The sequence below is a fragment of the Mus caroli genome, unplaced genomic scaffold (genome assembly GCF_978045245.1).
Source record: "Mus caroli unplaced genomic scaffold, Mus_caroli_1 scaffold_18, whole genome shotgun sequence".
Classification (NCBI taxonomy): domain Eukaryota; kingdom Metazoa; phylum Chordata; class Mammalia; order Rodentia; family Muridae; genus Mus; species Mus caroli.
In genome coordinates this window covers 91,062,333-91,086,451 of record NW_028227273.1, presented here as the reverse complement: position 1 = coordinate 91,086,451, position 24,119 = coordinate 91,062,333, and positions in this window count along the sequence as shown.

The following is a 24,119-nucleotide window of genomic DNA, read 5'->3' as shown; positions in this document are numbered from 1 at the left end:
ACTCACACAATATGTACTCACTGATAAGTGGATATTAGCCCAAAAACTTAGGATACCCAAGATATAAGATACAATTTGTTAAATTCATGAAACTCAAGAAGAACAAAGACCAAAGTGTGGATACTGTGCCCCTTCTTGGAATTGGGAACAAGACACCCATGGAAGGAGTTACAGAGATAAAGTTTGGAGCTGTGAAGAAAGGATGGACCATCTAAAGACTGCCATATCCAGGGATCCATCCCATAATCGGCTTCCAAGCGCTGACACCATTGCATACACTAGCAAGATTTTACTGAAACGACCCAGATATAGCTGTCTCTTGTGAGACAATGCCGGGGCCTGGCAGGCGTGGAGGTGGATGCTCACAGTCAGCTATTGGATGGATCACAGGGCCCCCAATGGAGGAGCTAGAGAGAGTACCCAAGGAGCTAAGGGGAACTGCAACCCCATAGGTGGATCATTATTATGAACTAACCAGTACCCCAGAGCTCTTGACTCTAGCTGCATTTGTATCAAAAGATGGTCTAGTCGGCCATCACTGGAAAGAGAGGCCCATTGGGCTTGCCAACTTTATATGCCCCAGTACAGGGTAATGCCAGGGCCAAGGGGTGGGGGTGGGTTGATGGGCGACTGGGGGAGGGAGTGTATTGGGGACTTTGTGGATAGCATTGGAAATGTAATTGAGGAAAATACCTAATAAAAATAAAAAAAATAAAAAAAATAAAAATAGATAAAAACTCACGCTGAAGGATGCAGAATATGGCGAGAAAACCTGAGAAACGTGGAAAAATAAAAATTCACATGGTAGGACCCAGAATCCACGAGAAACCCTAAAAAACGTGGAAAATTAAAAACTCACACTGAAGGGCCTGGAATATGGTGAGAAACCCTGAAAAATGTGGAAAATTAAAAATTCACACTGTAGGACACAGAATATGGCGAGAAACCCTGAAAACATGGAATATTAAAAACTCACACTGAAGGACCTGGAATATTGCGAAAAAACCTGAAAATGTGGAAAATTAAAAACTCACACTGAAGGACCCAGAATATGGCGAGAAAACCTGAAAAACGTGGAAAATAAAAAACTCACACTGAAGGTCCTGGAATATAGCAAAAAAAAACTGAAAAATATGGAAAATTAACAACTCACATTCAAGGATCTGGAATATGGCGAGAAATCCTGAAAAATGAGGAAAATGAAAAAATCACACTGTAGGACCCAGAATATGGCGAGAAACCCTAAAAACGTGGAAAATTAAAACCTCACACTGATGGACCTGGAATATGGAGAGAAACCCTGAATGACGTGGAAAATTTAAAATTCACACTGTAAGACCCAGAGTATGGCAAGAAACTCTGAAAAACGTGGAAAATAAAAAACTCACACTGAAGGACCAGGAATATGGCAAAGAAAACTGAAAAACATGGAAAATTAACAACTCACACTCTGGGATCTGGAATATGGCCAGAATCCTGAATAATGTGGAAAATGAAAAAAAATCACACCGTAGGACCCACAACATGGCGAGAAACAATGAAGAACGTGTAAAATAAATAAATCACACTACAGGACCCAGAATATGTCAAGAAACCTTAAAAAACCTGGAAAATTAAAAATTACCTCTGTAGGACACAGAATATGGAGAGAAACCCTGAAAACGTGGAATATTAAAAACTCACACTAAAGGACCTGGAATATTGCGAGAAAACCTGAAAAAATGGAAAATTCACAACTCACATTCAAGGGTCTGGAATATGTCGAGAAATCCTGAAAAACGAGGAAAATGAATAAATAGCACTGTAGGACCCAGAATAATGCGAGAAACACTGTAAAAAGTGGAAAATTAAAAACTCACACTGAAGGACCTGGAATATGGCGAGAAACGCTGAAAAATGTGGAAAATTAAAAACTCGCACTGAAGGACTTGGAATATGGCGAGAAACCCTAAAAATTGTGGAAAAACAAAAATTCACACTGTAGGACCGAGAATATGTTTCGAAAACCTGAAAAACATGAAAATTGAAAACTCACACTGAAGGACATGGAATATGACTAGTAAACCTGAAAATCATGGAAAATTAACAACTCACACTCAAGGATCTGGAATATGGCGAGAAATCCTGAAAAACGTGATAAATGAAAAATTCACAGTGTAAGACCCAAAATATGGTGAGAAACCCTGAAAAACGTAGAAAATTAAAAATTCACATTGTAGGACACAGAATATTGCGAGAAACCCTGAAAACGTGGAAAATTAAAACTCACACTGAATACCTGGAATATGGCAAGAAACCCTTTAAAACATGAAAAATTAAAAACTCACTTTGAAGGACCCAGAATATGGGGAGAAACCTTGAAAAACGTGGAAAATTAAAAATTCACTATGTAGGACCAAGAATAATGCGAGAAACCCTAAAAAAAGTGTAAAATTAAAAACTCACACTGAAGGACATGGAATATGGCCAGAAACGTTGAAAAATGTGGAAAATTAAAAACTCACACTGAGGGACACAGAATATGGCGAGAATTCCTGAAAAACGTGGAAAATCAAAAATTCACACTCTAAGACCCAGAATATGGCCAGAAACCCTGAAAAATGTGAAAAATTAAAAACTCACACTGAAGGACCTCAAATATTGCAAGAAACCCTGAAAAATGTGGAAAATTAAAAACTCACACTGATGGACCTGGAATATGGTGAGAAATCCTGAAATACGTGGAAAATTAAAAACTCTCACTGAAGTACCTGGAATATGGCAAGAAAACGTGAAAAACATGGAAAATTAACAAAACACACTCAATGATCTGGAATATGGCAGGAATCCTGAAACATGTGAAAAATGAAGAAATCACACTGTAGGACCCAGAATATGGCGAACAACCCTAAAAAACGTGGAAAATTAAAAACTCACACTGAAGGACCTGGAATATGGAGAGAAACCCTGAAAAAGGTGGAAAATTAAATACTCACACTGAAGGACCTGGAATATGGAGAGAAACCCTGAAAAAGGTGGAAAATTAAATACTCACACTGAAGGACCTGGAAGATGTGGAGAAACCCTGAATAATGTGGAAAATTAAAAACTCCCACGGAAGGACCTGGAATATGGCGAGAAACGCTGAGAAATGTGGAAAATTAAAAATTCACACTGTAGGACCGAGAATATGTTTCGAAACCTAAAAAAGGTGGAAAATTGAAAACTCACACTGAAGGACCTGGAATATGTCTAGAAAACCTGAAAAATCATGGAAAATTAACAACTGACACTCAAGGATCTGGAATATGGCGAAAAATCCTGAAAAACGTGGAAAATGAAAAAAATCACACTGTAGGACCCAAAATATGGCAAGAAATCCTGAAGAACGTGATAAATGAAAAAATCACAGTGTAAGACCCAGAATATGTCGAGAAACCCTGAAAAACATGGAATATAAAAAAATTCTCTCTGTAGGACACAGAATATGGCAAGAAACCCTGAAAACGTGGACAATTAAAAAGTCACACTGAAGGACCTGGAATATCGCAAGAAACCCTGAAAAACATGAAAAATTAAAATTTTACACTGAAGGACCCAGAATATGGCCAGAAACCCTGAAAATGGTGGAAAATTAAAAATTTACACTGTAGGACCCAGAATAATGCGAGACACCCTGAAAAACGTGGAAAATAATAACTCACACTTAAGGACCTGGAATATGGCGAGAAACGCTGATAAATGTGGAAAATTAAAAACTCACACAGAAGGACCTGGGATATGGCGAGAAAACCTGACTAGCATGGTAAATTAACAAATCACACTATAGGACCCAGAATATGGCGAGAAACACTGAAAAAGTTGAAAATTAAACACTCACACTGAAGGACCTGGAAATTGGCAAGAAAACCTGAAAAACATAGAAACTTAACAACTCACACTCAAGGATCTGGAACATGGCAAGAATCCTGAAAAACGTGGAAAATGAAAAAACCACACTGTAGGACCCAGAATATGGCGAGAAACCCTAAAAAATGTGGAAAAATAAAAATTCACACTGTAGGACCGAGAATATGTTTCGAAACCTAAAAAAGTTGGAAAATTGAAAACTCACACTGAAGGACCTGGAATATGTCTAGAAAACCTGAAAATCATGGAAAATTAACAACTCACACTCAAGGATCTGGAATATGGCAAGAAATCCTGAAAAATGTGATAAATGAAAAAATCACAGTATAAGACCCAAAATATGGGAGAAACCCTGAAAAACGTGGAAAATTAAAAATTCACACCGTAAGAGACAGAATATTGGGAGAAAACCTGAAAACGTGGAAAATTAAAAACTCACACTGAAGGACCTGGAATATGGCGAGAAACCCTGAAAAATGTGGAAAATTAAAATTAACACTATAGGACCCAGAATAATGCGAGGATACCCTGAAAAACGTGGATTTAAAAACAAACACTGAAGGACCTGGAATATTGTTAGAAAAAGTGAAAAATATGGAAAATTAACAATTCACATTCAAGGATCTGGAGTATGTCGAGAAATCCTGAAAATCGAGGAAAATGACAAAAATCACACTGTAGGACCCAAAATATGTCGAGAAACCCTAAAAAACGTGGAAAATTAAAAACTCATACTGAAGGACCTGGAATATGGTGAGAAACCCTGAAAACCATGTAAAATTAAAATCTCACACTGAAGGACCCAGAATATGGCCATAAACCTTGAAAATGGTGGAAAATTAAAAATTCACACTGTAGGACCCAGAATAATGCGAGAAAACATGAAAAACGTTGAAAATTAAAAACTCACACTAAAGGACCTGGAAATTATTAGAAAACCTGAAAAACATGGAAAATTAACAACTCACATTCAAGGATCTAGAATATGGCATGAAATCCTGAAAAACGAAGAAAATGAAAAAAATCACACTGTAGGACCAAGACCAAGAATAATGCGAGAAACCCTGAAAAACGTGGAAAATTAAAAATTCACACAGTAAGACCCAGAATAATGCGAGAAAACCTGAAAACGTGGAAAATTTAAAACTCACACTGAAGGACCTGGAATATGGCAAGAAACACTGAAAATGTGGAAAATTAAAATCTCAAACTGAAGGAACTGGAATATAGCGAGAAAACCTGAAAAACATGGAAAATTAACAACTCACATTCAAGGATCTGGAATATGTTGAGAAATCCTGAAAAATGAGGAAAATGAAAAAATCACACTGTAGGATCCAAATTTTGGCGAGAAACCCTAAAAAACGTGGATAATTAAAAACTCACACTGAAGGACCTGGAATATGGCAAGAAACCCTGAAAAAAGTTGAAAATTAAAATCTCACACTGAAAGAGCCAGAATATGGCGAGAAGCCCTGAAAAACGTGAACAAATAAAATTCACAAGGTAGAACCCAGAATATGGCGAAAAACCCTAAGAACCGTGCACAATTAAAAACTCACACTGAAGGACTGGGAATATTGCGAAAAACACTGAAAAATGTGGAAAATTAAAAACTCATACTGAAGGAACTGGAATATGGTAAGAAACCCTGAAAAACATGGAAAATTAAAAACTCAAACTGAAGGACCCAGAATATGGTCAGAAACCCTGAAAATGGTGGAAAATTGAAAACTCACACTGAATGACCTGGAATATGGCGAGAAAACCTGAAAAACAAAGAAAATTAAGAACTCACACTCAAGATTCTGAAATATGGCGAGATATCCGAAAAAATGAGGAAAATGAAAAACATCACACTTTAGGACCTGGAATATGGCGAGAAACCCTGAAAAACATGGAAAATTAAAATCTCATACAGTAGAACCCAGAATATGGCGGGAAACCCTGAAAAAACGTGGAAAATTAAAACTTCGAACTGAAGGACCTGGAATATGGCGAGAACCGCTGAAAAATGTGTAAAATTAAAAACTCACACTGAAGGACCTGGAATATGGCAAGAAAACCATAAAAAAACATGGAAAATTAAAAACTCACACTGAAGGACCTGGAATATGTCTAGAAAACCTGAAAACCATGGAAAATTAACAACTCACACTCAAGGATCTGGAATATGGCGAGAAATCGGGAAAAATGTGATAAATGGAAAAATCACAGTGTAAGACCCAGAATATGTCGAGAAACCCTGAAAAACGTAGAAAATTAAAAATTCACACTATAGGACACAGAATATGGCGAGAAACCCTGAAAACGTGGTAAATTAAAAACTCACATTTAAGTACCTGGAATATGGCGAGAAACCCTGAAAAATGTGGAAAATTAAAATAAACACTGTAGGACCAAGAATAATCCTAGAAACCCTGGAAAACGTGGATTTAAAAACTCACACTAAAGGACCTGGAATATTGCGAGAAAACCTGAAAAAATGGAAAATTCACAACTCACATTCAAGGGTCTGGAATATGTCGAGAAATCCTGAAAAACGAGGAAAATGAATAAATAGCACTGTAGGACCCAGAATAATGCGAGAAACACTGTAAAAAGTGGAAAATTAAAAACTCACACTGAAGGACCTGGAATATGGCGAGAAACGCTGAAAAATGTGGAAAATTAAAAACTCGCACTGAAGGACTTGGAATATGGCGAGAAACCCTAAAAATTGTGGAAAAACAAAAATTCACACTGTAGGACCGAGAATATGTTTCGAAAACCTGAAAAACATGAAAATTGAAAACTCACACTGAAGGACATGGAATATGACTAGTAAACCTGAAAATCATGGAAAATTAACAACTCACACTCAAGGATCTGGAATATGGCGAGAAATCCTGAAAAACGTGATAAATGAAAAATTCACAGTGTAAGACCCAAAATATGGTGAGAAACCCTGAAAAACGTAGAAAATTAAAAATTCACATTGTAGGACACAGAATATTGCGAGAAACCCTGAAAACGTGGAAAATTAAAACTCACACTGAATACCTGGAATATGGCAAGAAACCCTTTAAAACATGAAAAATTAAAAACTCACTTTGAAGGACCCAGAATATGGGGAGAAACCTTGAAAAACGTGGAAAATTAAAAATTCACTATGTAGGACCAAGAATAATGCGAGAAACCCTAAAAAAAGTGTAAAATTAAAAACTCACACTGAAGGACATGGAATATGGCCAGAAACGTTGAAAAATGTGGAAAATTAAAAACTCACACTGAGGGACACAGAATATGGCGAGAATTCCTGAAAAACGTGGAAAATCAAAAATTCACACTCTAAGACCCAGAATATGGCCAGAAACCCTGAAAAATGTGAAAAATTAAAAACTCACACTGAAGGACCTCAAATATTGCAAGAAACCCTGAAAAATGTGGAAAATTAAAAACTCACACTGATGGACCTGGAATATGGTGAGAAATCCTGAAATACGTGGAAAATTAAAAACTCTCACTGAAGTACCTGGAATATGGCAAGAAAACGTGAAAAACATGGAAAATTAACAAAACACACTCAATGATCTGGAATATGGCAGGAATCCTGAAACATGTGAAAAATGAAGAAATCACACTGTAGGACCCAGAATATGGCGAACAACCCTAAAAAACGTGGAAAATTAAAAACTCACACTGAAGGACCTGGAATATGGAGAGAAACCCTGAAAAAGGTGGAAAATTAAATACTCACACTGAAGGACCTGGAATATGGAGAGAAACCCTGAAAAAGGTGGAAAATTAAATACTCACACTGAAGGACCTGGAAGATGTGGAGAAACCCTGAATAATGTGGAAAATTAAAAACTCCCACGGAAGGACCTGGAATATGGCGAGAAACGCTGAGAAATGTGGAAAATTAAAAATTCACACTGTAGGACCGAGAATATGTTTCGAAACCTAAAAAAGGTGGAAAATTGAAAACTCACACTGAAGGACCTGGAATATGTCTAGAAAACCTGAAAAATCATGGAAAATTAACAACTGACACTCAAGGATCTGGAATATGGCGAAAAATCCTGAAAAACGTGGAAAATGAAAAAAATCACACTGTAGGACCCAAAATATGGCAAGAAATCCTGAAGAACGTGATAAATGAAAAAATCACAGTGTAAGACCCAGAATATGTCGAGAAACCCTGAAAAACATGGAATATAAAAAAATTCTCTCTGTAGGACACAGAATATGGCAAGAAACCCTGAAAACGTGGACAATTAAAAAGTCACACTGAAGGACCTGGAATATCGCAAGAAACCCTGAAAAACATGAAAAATTAAAATTTTACACTGAAGGACCCAGAATATGGCCAGAAACCCTGAAAATGGTGGAAAATTAAAAATTTACACTGTAGGACCCAGAATAATGCGAGACACCCTGAAAAACGTGGAAAATAATAACTCACACTTAAGGACCTGGAATATGGCGAGAAACGCTGATAAATGTGGAAAATTAAAAACTCACACAGAAGGACCTGGGATATGGCGAGAAAACCTGACTAGCATGGTAAATTAACAAATCACACTATAGGACCCAGAATATGGCGAGAAACACTGAAAAAGTTGAAAATTAAACACTCACACTGAAGGACCTGGAAATTGGCAAGAAAACCTGAAAAACATAGAAACTTAACAACTCACACTCAAGGATCTGGAACATGGCAAGAATCCTGAAAAACGTGGAAAATGAAAAAACCACACTGTAGGACCCAGAATATGGCGAGAAACCCTAAAAAATGTGGAAAAATAAAAATTCACACTGTAGGACCGAGAATATGTTTCGAAACCTAAAAAAGTTGGAAAATTGAAAACTCACACTGAAGGACCTGGAATATGTCTAGAAAACCTGAAAATCATGGAAAATTAACAACTCACACTCAAGGATCTGGAATATGGCAAGAAATCCTGAAAAATGTGATAAATGAAAAAATCACAGTATAAGACCCAAAATATGGGAGAAACCCTGAAAAACGTGGAAAATTAAAAATTCACACCGTAAGAGACAGAATATTGGGAGAAAACCTGAAAACGTGGAAAATTAAAAACTCACACTGAAGGACCTGGAATATGGCGAGAAACCCTGAAAAATGTGGAAAATTAAAATTAACACTATAGGACCCAGAATAATGCGAGGATACCCTGAAAAACGTGGATTTAAAAACAAACACTGAAGGACCTGGAATATTGTTAGAAAAAGTGAAAAATATGGAAAATTAACAATTCACATTCAAGGATCTGGAGTATGTCGAGAAATCCTGAAAATCGAGGAAAATGACAAAAATCACACTGTAGGACCCAAAATATGTCGAGAAACCCTAAAAAACGTGGAAAATTAAAAACTCATACTGAAGGACCTGGAATATGGTGAGAAACCCTGAAAACCATGTAAAATTAAAATCTCACACTGAAGGACCCAGAATATGGCCATAAACCTTGAAAATGGTGGAAAATTAAAAATTCACACTGTAGGACCCAGAATAATGCGAGAAAACATGAAAAACGTTGAAAATTAAAAACTCACACTAAAGGACCTGGAAATTATTAGAAAACCTGAAAAACATGGAAAATTAACAACTCACATTCAAGGATCTAGAATATGGCATGAAATCCTGAAAAACGAAGAAAATGAAAAAAATCACACTGTAGGACCAAGACCAAGAATAATGCGAGAAACCCTGAAAAACGTGGAAAATTAAAAATTCACACAGTAAGACCCAGAATAATGCGAGAAAACCTGAAAACGTGGAAAATTTAAAACTCACACTGAAGGACCTGGAATATGGCAAGAAACACTGAAAATGTGGAAAATTAAAATCTCAAACTGAAGGAACTGGAATATAGCGAGAAAACCTGAAAAACATGGAAAATTAACAACTCACATTCAAGGATCTGGAATATGTTGAGAAATCCTGAAAAATGAGGAAAATGAAAAAATCACACTGTAGGATCCAAATTTTGGCGAGAAACCCTAAAAAACGTGGATAATTAAAAACTCACACTGAAGGACCTGGAATATGGCAAGAAACCCTGAAAAAAGTTGAAAATTAAAATCTCACACTGAAAGAGCCAGAATATGGCGAGAAGCCCTGAAAAACGTGAACAAATAAAATTCACAAGGTAGAACCCAGAATATGGCGAAAAACCCTAAGAACCGTGCACAATTAAAAACTCACACTGAAGGACTGGGAATATTGCGAAAAACACTGAAAAATGTGGAAAATTAAAAACTCATACTGAAGGAACTGGAATATGGTAAGAAACCCTGAAAAACATGGAAAATTAAAAACTCAAACTGAAGGACCCAGAATATGGTCAGAAACCCTGAAAATGGTGGAAAATTGAAAACTCACACTGAATGACCTGGAATATGGCGAGAAAACCTGAAAAACAAAGAAAATTAAGAACTCACACTCAAGATTCTGAAATATGGCGAGATATCCGAAAAAATGAGGAAAATGAAAAACATCACACTTTAGGACCTGGAATATGGCGAGAAACCCTGAAAAACATGGAAAATTAAAATCTCATACAGTAGAACCCAGAATATGGCGGGAAACCCTGAAAAAACGTGGAAAATTAAAACTTCGAACTGAAGGACCTGGAATATGGCGAGAACCGCTGAAAAATGTGTAAAATTAAAAACTCACACTGAAGGACCTGGAATATGGCAAGAAAACCATAAAAAAACATGGAAAATTAAAAACTCACACTGAAGGACCTGGAATATGTCTAGAAAACCTGAAAACCATGGAAAATTAACAACTCACACTCAAGGATCTGGAATATGGCGAGAAATCGGGAAAAATGTGATAAATGGAAAAATCACAGTGTAAGACCCAGAATATGTCGAGAAACCCTGAAAAACGTAGAAAATTAAAAATTCACACTATAGGACACAGAATATGGCGAGAAACCCTGAAAACGTGGTAAATTAAAAACTCACATTTAAGTACCTGGAATATGGCGAGAAACCCTGAAAAATGTGGAAAATTAAAATAAACACTGTAGGACCAAGAATAATCCTAGAAACCCTGGAAAACGTGGATTTAAAAACTCACACTAAAGGACCTGGAATATTGCGAGAAAACCTGAAAAAATGGAAAATTCACAACTCACATTCAAGGGTCTGGAATATGTCGAGAAATCCTGAAAAACGAGGAAAATGAATAAATAGCACTGTAGGACCCAGAATAATGCGAGAAACACTGTAAAAAGTGGAAAATTAAAAACTCACACTGAAGGACCTGGAATATGGCGAGAAACGCTGAAAAATGTGGAAAATTAAAAACTCGCACTGAAGGACTTGGAATATGGCGAGAAACCCTAAAAATTGTGGAAAAACAAAAATTCACACTGTAGGACCGAGAATATGTTTCGAAAACCTGAAAAACATGAAAATTGAAAACTCACACTGAAGGACATGGAATATGACTAGTAAACCTGAAAATCATGGAAAATTAACAACTCACACTCAAGGATCTGGAATATGGCGAGAAATCCTGAAAAACGTGATAAATGAAAAATTCACAGTGTAAGACCCAAAATATGGTGAGAAACCCTGAAAAACGTAGAAAATTAAAAATTCACATTGTAGGACACAGAATATTGCGAGAAACCCTGAAAACGTGGAAAATTAAAACTCACACTGAATACCTGGAATATGGCAAGAAACCCTTTAAAACATGAAAAATTAAAAACTCACTTTGAAGGACCCAGAATATGGGGAGAAACCTTGAAAAACGTGGAAAATTAAAAATTCACTATGTAGGACCAAGAATAATGCGAGAAACCCTAAAAAAAGTGTAAAATTAAAAACTCACACTGAAGGACATGGAATATGGCCAGAAACGTTGAAAAATGTGGAAAATTAAAAACTCACACTGAGGGACACAGAATATGGCGAGAATTCCTGAAAAACGTGGAAAATCAAAAATTCACACTCTAAGACCCAGAATATGGCCAGAAACCCTGAAAAATGTGAAAAATTAAAAACTCACACTGAAGGACCTCAAATATTGCAAGAAACCCTGAAAAATGTGGAAAATTAAAAACTCACACTGATGGACCTGGAATATGGTGAGAAATCCTGAAATACGTGGAAAATTAAAAACTCTCACTGAAGTACCTGGAATATGGCAAGAAAACGTGAAAAACATGGAAAATTAACAAAACACACTCAATGATCTGGAATATGGCAGGAATCCTGAAACATGTGAAAAATGAAGAAATCACACTGTAGGACCCAGAATATGGCGAACAACCCTAAAAAACGTGGAAAATTAAAAACTCACACTGAAGGACCTGGAATATGGAGAGAAACCCTGAAAAAGGTGGAAAATTAAATACTCACACTGAAGGACCTGGAATATGGAGAGAAACCCTGAAAAAGGTGGAAAATTAAATACTCACACTGAAGGACCTGGAAGATGTGGAGAAACCCTGAATAATGTGGAAAATTAAAAACTCCCACGGAAGGACCTGGAATATGGCGAGAAACGCTGAGAAATGTGGAAAATTAAAAATTCACACTGTAGGACCGAGAATATGTTTCGAAACCTAAAAAAGGTGGAAAATTGAAAACTCACACTGAAGGACCTGGAATATGTCTAGAAAACCTGAAAAATCATGGAAAATTAACAACTGACACTCAAGGATCTGGAATATGGCGAAAAATCCTGAAAAACGTGGAAAATGAAAAAAATCACACTGTAGGACCCAAAATATGGCAAGAAATCCTGAAGAACGTGATAAATGAAAAAATCACAGTGTAAGACCCAGAATATGTCGAGAAACCCTGAAAAACATGGAATATAAAAAAATTCTCTCTGTAGGACACAGAATATGGCAAGAAACCCTGAAAACGTGGACAATTAAAAAGTCACACTGAAGGACCTGGAATATCGCAAGAAACCCTGAAAAACATGAAAAATTAAAATTTTACACTGAAGGACCCAGAATATGGCCAGAAACCCTGAAAATGGTGGAAAATTAAAAATTTACACTGTAGGACCCAGAATAATGCGAGACACCCTGAAAAACGTGGAAAATAATAACTCACACTTAAGGACCTGGAATATGGCGAGAAACGCTGATAAATGTGGAAAATTAAAAACTCACACAGAAGGACCTGGGATATGGCGAGAAAACCTGACTAGCATGGTAAATTAACAAATCACACTATAGGACCCAGAATATGGCGAGAAACACTGAAAAAGTTGAAAATTAAACACTCACACTGAAGGACCTGGAAATTGGCAAGAAAACCTGAAAAACATAGAAACTTAACAACTCACACTCAAGGATCTGGAACATGGCAAGAATCCTGAAAAACGTGGAAAATGAAAAAACCACACTGTAGGACCCAGAATATGGCGAGAAACCCTAAAAAATGTGGAAAAATAAAAATTCACACTGTAGGACCGAGAATATGTTTCGAAACCTAAAAAAGTTGGAAAATTGAAAACTCACACTGAAGGACCTGGAATATGTCTAGAAAACCTGAAAATCATGGAAAATTAACAACTCACACTCAAGGATCTGGAATATGGCAAGAAATCCTGAAAAATGTGATAAATGAAAAAATCACAGTATAAGACCCAAAATATGGGAGAAACCCTGAAAAACGTGGAAAATTAAAAATTCACACCGTAAGAGACAGAATATTGGGAGAAAACCTGAAAACGTGGAAAATTAAAAACTCACACTGAAGGACCTGGAATATGGCGAGAAACCCTGAAAAATGTGGAAAATTAAAATTAACACTATAGGACCCAGAATAATGCGAGGATACCCTGAAAAACGTGGATTTAAAAACAAACACTGAAGGACCTGGAATATTGTTAGAAAAAGTGAAAAATATGGAAAATTAACAATTCACATTCAAGGATCTGGAGTATGTCGAGAAATCCTGAAAATCGAGGAAAATGACAAAAATCACACTGTAGGACCCAAAATATGTCGAGAAACCCTAAAAAACGTGGAAAATTAAAAACTCATACTGAAGGACCTGGAATATGGTGAGAAACCCTGAAAACCATGTAAAATTAAAATCTCACACTGAAGGACCCAGAATATGGCCATAAACCTTGAAAATGGTGGAAAATTAAAAATTCACACTGTAGGACCCAGAATAATGCGAGAAAACATGAAAAACGTGGAAAATTAAAAATTCACACTGCAGGACACAGAATAATGCGAGAAACCCTGAAAACGTGGAAAATTAAAAACTCACACTGAAGGACCTGGAATATGGCGAGAAACCCTGAAAAATGTGGATTTAAAAACTCACACTGAAGGACCTGGAATATTGCAAGAAAACCTGAAAAACATGGAAAATTAAAATCTCACACTGAAGGACCTGGAATATGGCGAGAAACCCTAAAAAACCTGGAAAATAAAAAACTCAACCTGAACAGTCTGGAATATGGCGAGAAGCCCTGAAAAAGGTTGAAAATTAATAACTTACACTGTAGGACCCAGAATATGGCGAGAAACCCTGAAAAACGCAAAAAATTAAAACTCACACTGAAAGACCTGGAATATGGCAAGAAACCCTTTAAAACATGAAAAATTAAAAACTCACTTTGAAGGACACAGAATATGGGGAGAAACCTTGAAAAACGTGGAAAATTAAAAATTCACACTGTAGGACCAAGAATAATGCGAGAAACCCTAAAAAACCTGGAAAATAAAAAACTCAACCTGAACAGTCTGGAATATGGCGAGAAGCCCTGAAAAAGGTTGAAAATTAATAACTTACACTGTAGGACCCAGAATATGGCGAGAAACCCTGAAAAACGCAAAAAATTAAAACTCACACTGAAAGACCTGGAATATGGCAAGAAACCCTTTAAAACATGAAAAATTAAAAACTCACTTTGAAGGACACAGAATATGGGGAGAAACCTTGAAAAACGTGGAAAATTAAAAATTCACACTGTAGGACCAAGAATAATGCGAGAAACCCTAAAAAAAAGTGGAAAATTAAAAACTCACACTGAAGGACCTGGAATATGGCCAGAAACGTTGAAAAATGTGGAAAATTAAAAACTCATACTGGGAGACTGCATTAGTTAGGGAAGCAGAAACCGGCCTGAGTAGGGCCACAGGCCTCATCCTACGGGATCAGCACCGGGGTAGCTAGAGCGGAGGGTCGGCTGACACCCGCCAGCTACCCACGACCCCCGCCACAGGATTTTGAGACTGCTGGTGAGTGGAACACAGCTTCTGCTCCAGTCCAATCACGCAGGACCTGAGACTGCTTTGGTTGGGGAGGCAGAAATCCGGCCTACGTAGGGCCACAAGCCTCTTCCGGTCAGAAAAGCACCGGGGTAGCTAGGGCGCAGAGTCGGCTGACACTCGCCAGCTACCCACAACACCTGCCACAGGATCTTAAGACTTCTGGAGAGTGGAACACAGCTTCTGCTCCAATCCAATTGTGCACGGGACCTGAGACTGCATTAGTTAGGGAAGCAGAAAACCGGCCTGAGTAGGACCACAGGCCTCTTCCGGCTGGACCAGCACCGGGGTACCGCCAGCTACCCACCACCCCCGCCACAGGATTTTGAGACTGCTGGTGAGTGGAACACAGCTTCTGCTCCAATCTTTAAACACTGACAATGACAACAACTAACCCCAGAGATTACCAGATGGCGAAAGGTAAACGTAATAATCTTACTAACAGAAACCAAGACCACTCACCATCATCAGAACCCAGCACTCCCACTTCGCCCAGTCCAGGGCACCCCAACACACCGGAAAAGCTAGACATGGATCTAAAAGCATATCTCCTGATGATGGTAGAGGACTTCAAGAAGGACTTTAATAACACACTTAAAGAAATACAAAGGAACACTGGTAAACAGGTAGAAGACAGTAAAGGGGAAGCACAAAAATCCCTTAAAGAATTGCAGGAGAACACTGCTAAAGAGTTACAAATCCTTAAAGAAAAACAGGATAACATAATCAAACAGGTAGAACTCCTTAATGAAAAACAGGAAAACACATCCAAACAGATGATGGAAATGAACAAAACCATACTAGACCTAAAAAGGGAGGTAGACACAATAGAGAAAACCCAAAATGAGGCAACACTGGAGATAGGAACCCTAGGAAAGAAATCTGGAACCATAGATGCCAGCATCAGCAACAGAATACAAGAGATGGAAGAGAGAATCTCAGGTGCAGAAGATTCCATAGAGAACATCGGCACAACAATCAAGGAAAATGTAAAATGCAAAAAGACCCTAACTCAAAACATCCAAGAAATACAGGACACAATGAGAAGACCAAACCTACGGATAATAGGAGTGGATGAGAATGAAGATTTTCAACTCAAAGGACCAGCAAACATCTTCAACAAAATTATAGAAGAAAACTTCCCAAATCTAAAGAAAGAGATGCCCATGAACATACAAGAAGCCTACAGAACTCCAAATAGACTGGACCAGAAAAGAAATACCTCCCGACACATAATAATCAGAACAACAAATGCTCTAAATAAAGATAGAATACTAAAAGCAGTAAGAGAAAAAGGCCAAGTAACATATAAAGGCAAGCCTATCAGAATTACACCAGATTTTTCACCAGAGACTATGAAAGCCAGAAGATCCTGGACGGATGTTATACAGACACTAAAAGAACACAAATTCCAGCCCAGGCTACTATACCCAGCCAAACTCTCAATTAACATAGATGGAGAAACCAAAGTATTCCACGACAAAACAAAATTCACATATTATCTCTCCACGAATCCAGCCCTTCAAAGGATAATAACAGAAAAAAACCAATACAAGGGCAGGAACCACGCCCTAGAAACTACAAGAAGGTAATCCCTCAACAAACCTAAAAGAAGAGGGCCACAAGAACAGAATGCCAACTTTAACAACAAAAATAACAGGAAACAACAATTACTTTTCCTTAATATCTCTTAATATCAATGGACTCAACTCCCCGATAAAAAGACATAGACTAACAAACTGGCTACACAAACAAGACCCAACATTTTGCTGCTTACAGGAAACTCATCTCAGAGAAAAAGATAGACACTACCTCAGAATGAAAGGCTGGAAAACAATTTTCCAAGCAAATGGTATGAAGAAACAAGCTGGAGTAGCCATTCTAATATCTGATAAGATTGACTTCCAACCCAAAGTCATTAAAAAAGACAGGGAGGGACACTTGATACTCATCAAAGGTAAAATCCTCCAAGAGGAACTATCAATCCTGAATATCTATGCTCCAAATACAAAGGCAGCCACATTCATTAAAGAAACTTTAGTAAATCTCAAAGCACACATTGCACCTCATACAATAATAGTGGGAGACTTCAACACACCACTTTCACCAATGGACAGATCGTGGAAACAGAAACTAAACAGGGACACAGTGAAACTAACAGAAGTTATGAATCAAATGGATCTGGCAGATATCTACAGAACATTCTATCCTAAAACAAAAGGATATACCTTCTTCTCAGCACCTCATGGTACTTTCTCCAAAATTGACCACATAATTGGTCACAAAACAGGCCTCAACAGATACAAAAATATTGAAATTGTCCCATGCATCCTATCAGATCACCATGGATTAAGGCTGATCTTCAATAACAAAATAAATAATAGAAAGCCAACCTTCACGTGGAAACTGAACAACACTCTTCTCAATGATACCTTGGTCAAGGAAAGAATAAAGAAAGAAATTAAGGACTTTTTAGAGTTCAATGAAAATGAAGCCACAACATACGCAAACTTATGGGACGCAATGAAAGCATTTCTAAGAGGAAAACTCATAGCTCTGAGTGCCTCCAAAAGGAAACTAGAGAGAGCACACATTAGCAGCTTGACAACATACCTAAAAGCACTAGAACAAAAGGAAGCAAATTCACCCAAGAGGAGTAGACGGCAGGAAATAATCAAACTCAGGGGAGAAATCAACCAAGTGGAAACAAGAAGAACTATTCAAAGAATCAACCAATCAAGGAGCTGGTTCTTTGAGAAAATCAACAAGATAGATAAACCCTTAGCCAGACTCACTAGAGGGCACAGGGAAAGCATTCTAATTAACAAAATCAGAAATGAAAAAAGAGGCATAACAACAGATCCTGAAGACATCCAAAACACCGTCAGATCCTTCTACCAAAGGCTATACTCAACAAAACTGGAGAACCTGGATGAAATGGAGAAGTTCCTAGACAGATACCAGGTACCAAAGTTGAATCAAGATCAGGTTAATGATCTAAACATCCCTATATCCCCCAAAGAAATAGAAGCACTCATTAATAGTCTCCCAACTAAAAAAAGCCCAGAACCAGATGGGTTTAGTGCAGAGTTCTATCAGACCTTCAAAGAAGATCTAATCCCAGTTCTTCACAAACTATTCCACAAAATAGAAACAGAAGGTACTCTACCCAACTCATTCTATGAAGCCACAATTACTCTGATACCCAAACAACAAAAAGACCCAACAAAGATAGAAAACTTCAGACCAATATCCCTTATGAATATTGATGCAAAAATCCTCAATAAAGTTCTTGCTAACCGAATCCAAGAACACATCAAAACAAAAATCCATCCTGACCAAGTAGGTTTCATCCCAGGGATGCAGGGATGGTTCAATATACGGAAATCCATCAACGTAATCCAGTATATAAACAAACTCAAAGACAAAAACCACATGGTCATCTCGTTAGATGGGGAAAAAGCATTTGACAAGATCCAACACCCATTCATGATAAAAGTCTTGGAAAGATCAGGAATTCAAGGCCCATACCTAAACATGATAAAAGCAATCTACAGCAAACCAGTAGCCAACATCAAAGTAAATGGTGAGAAGCTTGAAGCAATCCCTCTAAAATCAGGGACTAGACAAGGCTGTCCACTTTCTCCATACCTATTCAACATTGTACTTGAAGTCCTAGCCAGAGCAATTCGACAACAAAAGGAGATCAAAGGGATACAAATTGGAAAAGATGAAGTCAAAATATCACTTTTTGCAGATGATATGATAGTATATATAAGTGACCCTAAAAATTCCACCAGAGAACTCCTAAGCCTGATAAACAGCTTCGGTGAAGTAGCTGGATATAAAATTAACTCAAACAAATCAATGGCCTTTCTCTACACAAAGAATAAACAGGCTGAGAAATAAATTAGGGAAACAACACCCTTCTCAATAGTCACAAATAATATAAAATACCTTGGTGTGACTCTAACTAAGGAAGTGAAAGATCTGTATGATAAGAACTTCAAGTCTCTGAAGAAAGAAATTAAAGAAGATCTCAGAAGATGGAAAGATCTCCCATGCTCATGGATTGGCAGGATCAACATTGTAAAAATGGCTATCTTGCCAAAAGCAATCTACAGATTCAATGCAATCCCCATCAAAATTCCAACTCAATTCTTCAACGAATTAGAAAGTGCAATCTGCAAATTCATCTGGAATAACAAAAAACCTAGGATAGCAAAAACTCTTCTCAAGGATAAAAGAACCTCTGCTGGAATCACCATGCCGGACCTAAAGCTTTACTACAGAGCAATTGTGATAAAAACTGCATGGTACTGGTATAGTGACAGACAAATAGACCAATGGAATAGAATTGAAGACCCAGAAATGAACCCACATACCTATGGTCACTTGATCTTCGACAAGGGAGCTAAAAACATCCAGTGGAAGAAAGACAGCATTTTCAACAAATGGTGCTGGCACAACTGGTTGTTAACATGTAGAAGAATGCGAATCGATCCATTCCTATCTCCTTGTACTAAGGTCAAGTCTAAGTGGATCAAGGAACTACACATAAAACCAGAGACACTGAAACTTATAGAGGAGAAAGGGGGAAAAGCCTTGAAGATATGGGCACAGGGGAAAAATTCCTGAATAGAACAGTAATGGCTTGTGCTGTAAGATCGAGAATTGACAAGTGGGACCTCATGAAACTGCAAAGCTTCTGCAAGGCTAAAGACACCATCAATAAGACAAAAAAAAACCACCAACAGATTGGGAAAGGATCTTCACCTATCCTAAATCAGATAAGGGACTAATATCCAATATATATAAAGAACTCAAGAAGGTGGAGTCCAGAAAGTCAAATAACCCCATTAAAAAATGGGGCTCAGAACTGAACAAAGAATTCTCACCTGAGGAATACCGAATGGCAGAGAAGCACCTGAAAAAATGTTCAACATCCTTAATCATCAGGGAAATGCAAATCAAAACAACCCTGAGATTCCACCTCACACCAGTCAGAATGGCTAAGATAAAAATACAGGTGACAGCAGATGCTGGCGAGGATGTGGAGAAAGAAGAACACTCCTCCATTGTTGGTGGGATTGCAAGCTTGTACAACCACTCTGGAAATCAGTCTGGCGGTTCCTCAGAAAATTGGACATAGTACTACCGGAGGATCCAGCAATACCACTCCTGGGCATATATCCAGAAGATGTCCCAACCGGTAAAAAGGACACATGCTCCACTATGTTCATAGCAGCCCTATTTATAATAGCCAGAAGCTGGAAAGAACCCAGATGTCCCTCAACAGAGGAATGGATACAGAAATTATGGTACATTTACACAATGGAGTACTACTCAGCTATTAAAAAGAATGAATTTATGAAATTCCTAGCCAAATGGATGGACCTGGAGGGCATCATCTTGAGTGAAGTAACACAATCACAAAAGAACTCACACAATATGTATTCACTGATAAGTGGATATTAGCCCAAAACTTAGGATACCCAAGATATGAGATACAAATTGCTAAACGCATGAAACTCAAGAAGAATGAAGACCAAAGTGTGGACACTGTGCCCCTTCTTAGAATTGGGAACAAAACACCCAGGGAAGGAGTTACAGAGACAAAGTTCGTAGCTGTGATGAAAGGATGGACCATTTAGAGACTGCCGTATCCAGGGATCCATCCCATAAGCAGCTTCTAAACGCTGACACCATTGCATACACTAGCAAGATTTTGCTGAAAGGACCCAAATATAGCTGTCTCTTGTGAGACGATGCCGGGTCCTAGCAAACACAGGAGTGGATGTTCACAGTCAGCTATTGGATGTATCACAGGGCTCCCAATGGAGAAGCTAGAGAAAGTACCCAAGGAACTAAAGGGATCTGCAACCCTATTGTTGGAACAACATGATGTACTAACCAGAACCCCGGAGCTCTTGTCTCTAGCTGCATATGTATCGAAAGATGGTCTAGTCGGCCATCAATGGAAAGAGAGGCCCATTGGACTTGAAAACTTTATATGCCCCAATATAGGGGAATGCCAAGGCCAAAAGAATGGGAATGGGTGGGTAGGGAAGTGGGGGGCGCTATGGGGGACTTTTGGGATAACATTGGAAATGTAATTGAGGAAAATATGTAATAAAAATATTAAAAATTAAAAAAAAAACAAACTAACCCTGCAGGACCTGGAATATGGCGAGAAGCCATGAAAAATATGGAAAATGAGCAACTCACACTGTACGACCTGGAATATGGCAAGAAAACCTGAAAAAGCTGGAAAATGAGAAAATCACACTTTAGTACCTGAAATATGGCAAGATGGCCTGAAAAATGTGGAAAATTAACAACTACCACTGTAGGACTTGGAATATGGCGACAAACCCTGAAAAAGGTGGAAAATGAGGAACTCACACTGTAGGACCTGGATTATGGTGAGAAATACTGAAAAACGTGCAAAATGAGAAACTCACACTGTGGGACCTGGAATGTGGCAAGAAACCCTGAATTAGCTGGAATATGAGAAAATAACCATGTAGGACCTGGAATATGGTGAAAACCCCTTAAACATTTGGAAAATTAAAAACTAACACTGTAGGACCTGGAATATGGCAAGAAACACGGAAAAACATGAAAATTGAGAAAATCACACTGTCGGACCTGGACTATGACAAGAAACTCTGAAAAGGGTGGAAAATGAGAAATTCACACTGTAGGACCTAGAATATGGCAAGAAACCCTGAAAAAGGTGAAAAATGAGAAAATCACACTTTAGGACCTGAAACATGGAGAGAAACCCTGAAAAATATGGAAAATTAAACACTAACACTGTACGACTTGTAATATTGCGAACATCCCTGAGAAAGGTTGAAAACGAGGAACTCACACTGTAGGACCTGCAATATGGCAAAAAAAAAATCTGAAAATGGTGGAAAATGACATAATCACACTGTACGATCTGGAATATGGCAAAAAAAAAAATCTGAAAATGGTGGAAAATGACAAAATCACACTGTAGGACCTGGAATATGGCGAGAAACACTGAAAATCATGGAAAATTAGAAACTCACACTGTAGGACCTGGAATATGGAGGGAAGCCATGAAAAATATGGAAAATGAGCAACTCAGACTGGAATATGGCAAGAAACCCTGAATAAGCTGGAAAATGAGAAAATCACAATTTAGGACCTGAAATATGGCAAGAAAGCCCGAAAAATGTTGAAAATTAAAAACTACCACTGTAGTACTTGGAATATGGGACAAACCCTGAAAAAGGTGGAAAAAGAGGAACTCACACTGTAGGACCTGGATTATGCTGAGAAACACTGAAACACATGGAGAATGAGAAACTCACACTGTAGGACCTGGAATATGGAAAGAAACCCTGAAAAGCATGGAAAATTAGTAACTCACACTGTAGGAGCTGGAATATGGCCAGAAACATTGAAAAATGTGACAAATGAGAAACTAAAAATGTAGGATCTGGAATATGGCAAGAAACCCTGATAAACGGGGAAAATTAAAAACTAAAACTGTAGGACCTGGAATATGGTGATATACCCTGAAAACGCAGAAACTGAGAAACTCACCAAGTCGGATTTGGTATATTGCAAGAAAATCTGAAATGTTAGAAAATGAAAAAAAAATCACACTCTAGGACCTGGAATAAGGAGAGAAACCCTTAAATAGATTGAAAATGAGAAACTCACACTGTAGGACCTGGAATATGACAAGAAACCCCGAAAATCGTGGAAAATTAAAAACTTGCACTATAGGACCTGGTATATAGCGAGAAACCCTGAAAAGGGTGTAAAATGAGAAAATCACACTGTAGGTCCTGGGATATAGCAAGAAACACTTGAAAGCCTGAAAATGAGAAAATCACACTGTAGCACCTGGAATATGCCTAGAAACACTGAAAAACATGGAAAATTAAAAACTAACCCTATAGGACGTGGAATATGGCACATAACCCTGGAAAACGTAGAAAATGAGACATTCACACTGTAGGATGTGGAATATGGTGTGAAACACTGAAAAAGCTGGAAAATGAGAAAATCATGATGTAATACCTGGAAGATGTCGAGAAACCCTGAACAAGGTGGAAAATGATAAAATCACACTGTATGACCTGGAATATGGTGAGAAACCCTGAACAACTTGGAAAAATAAAAACTAACACTCTGGGACTTGGAATATGGGGAGAAACCTTGAGAAAGCTGGAAAATGAAAAAAATCACAATGGAGGACCTGGAATATGGGGAGAAGCCCTGGAAAAGGTGGAAAATGAGAAATCATACTGTAGGATCTGGAATATGGCTAAAAAGACTGAAAAATGTGAAAAATGAGAAACTCAAACTTTAATACCAGGTCTTTGGCGAGAAACACTGAAAAAGAAGGAAAATCAAAAACTAACGCTGCAGGACCTGGAATATGGCAAGAAACCCTGAAAAAGCTGGAACATGATTCCTCTGTCTTTCCCTATTTCCCTCGTTTTTCCCTCTCTAGCACATTCTTTCTCTCTTACCTCTTTCATTTTTCCCTCTTTCCGTCTTTTGTTGATTCTTTTTTTCACTCTTTCCCTCTTTCTTTTCCTCCTTCTCTCCTTCTTTCCCTCTTTCATTCCCTCTTTCCTTGTTACTTTCCCTTTTCCCTCTTTCTTTTCCTCCTCTCTTACTTTCCCTCTTTTCCCTCTTTCTTTTCCTCCTCTCTTACTTTCCCTCTTTTTTCCCTCTTTGCCTTTCCCTCTTTGCCTTTTTCACTCTTTCCTTCCTCTCTCCCATGTTCTTTCTCTCATTACCTCTTTCATTTTGTCCCTATTTCCCACTATCTTTCAATTTTTCCCTCTTTCTTTCCCTCTTTCCCTCTCTCATTTCCTCTTTCCCTCTTTCTTTCCTTCTCTCCCACATTCTTTTTTACTTCTTTCATTCTTTCGCTCTTTTATTCTTTTTTATTCTATT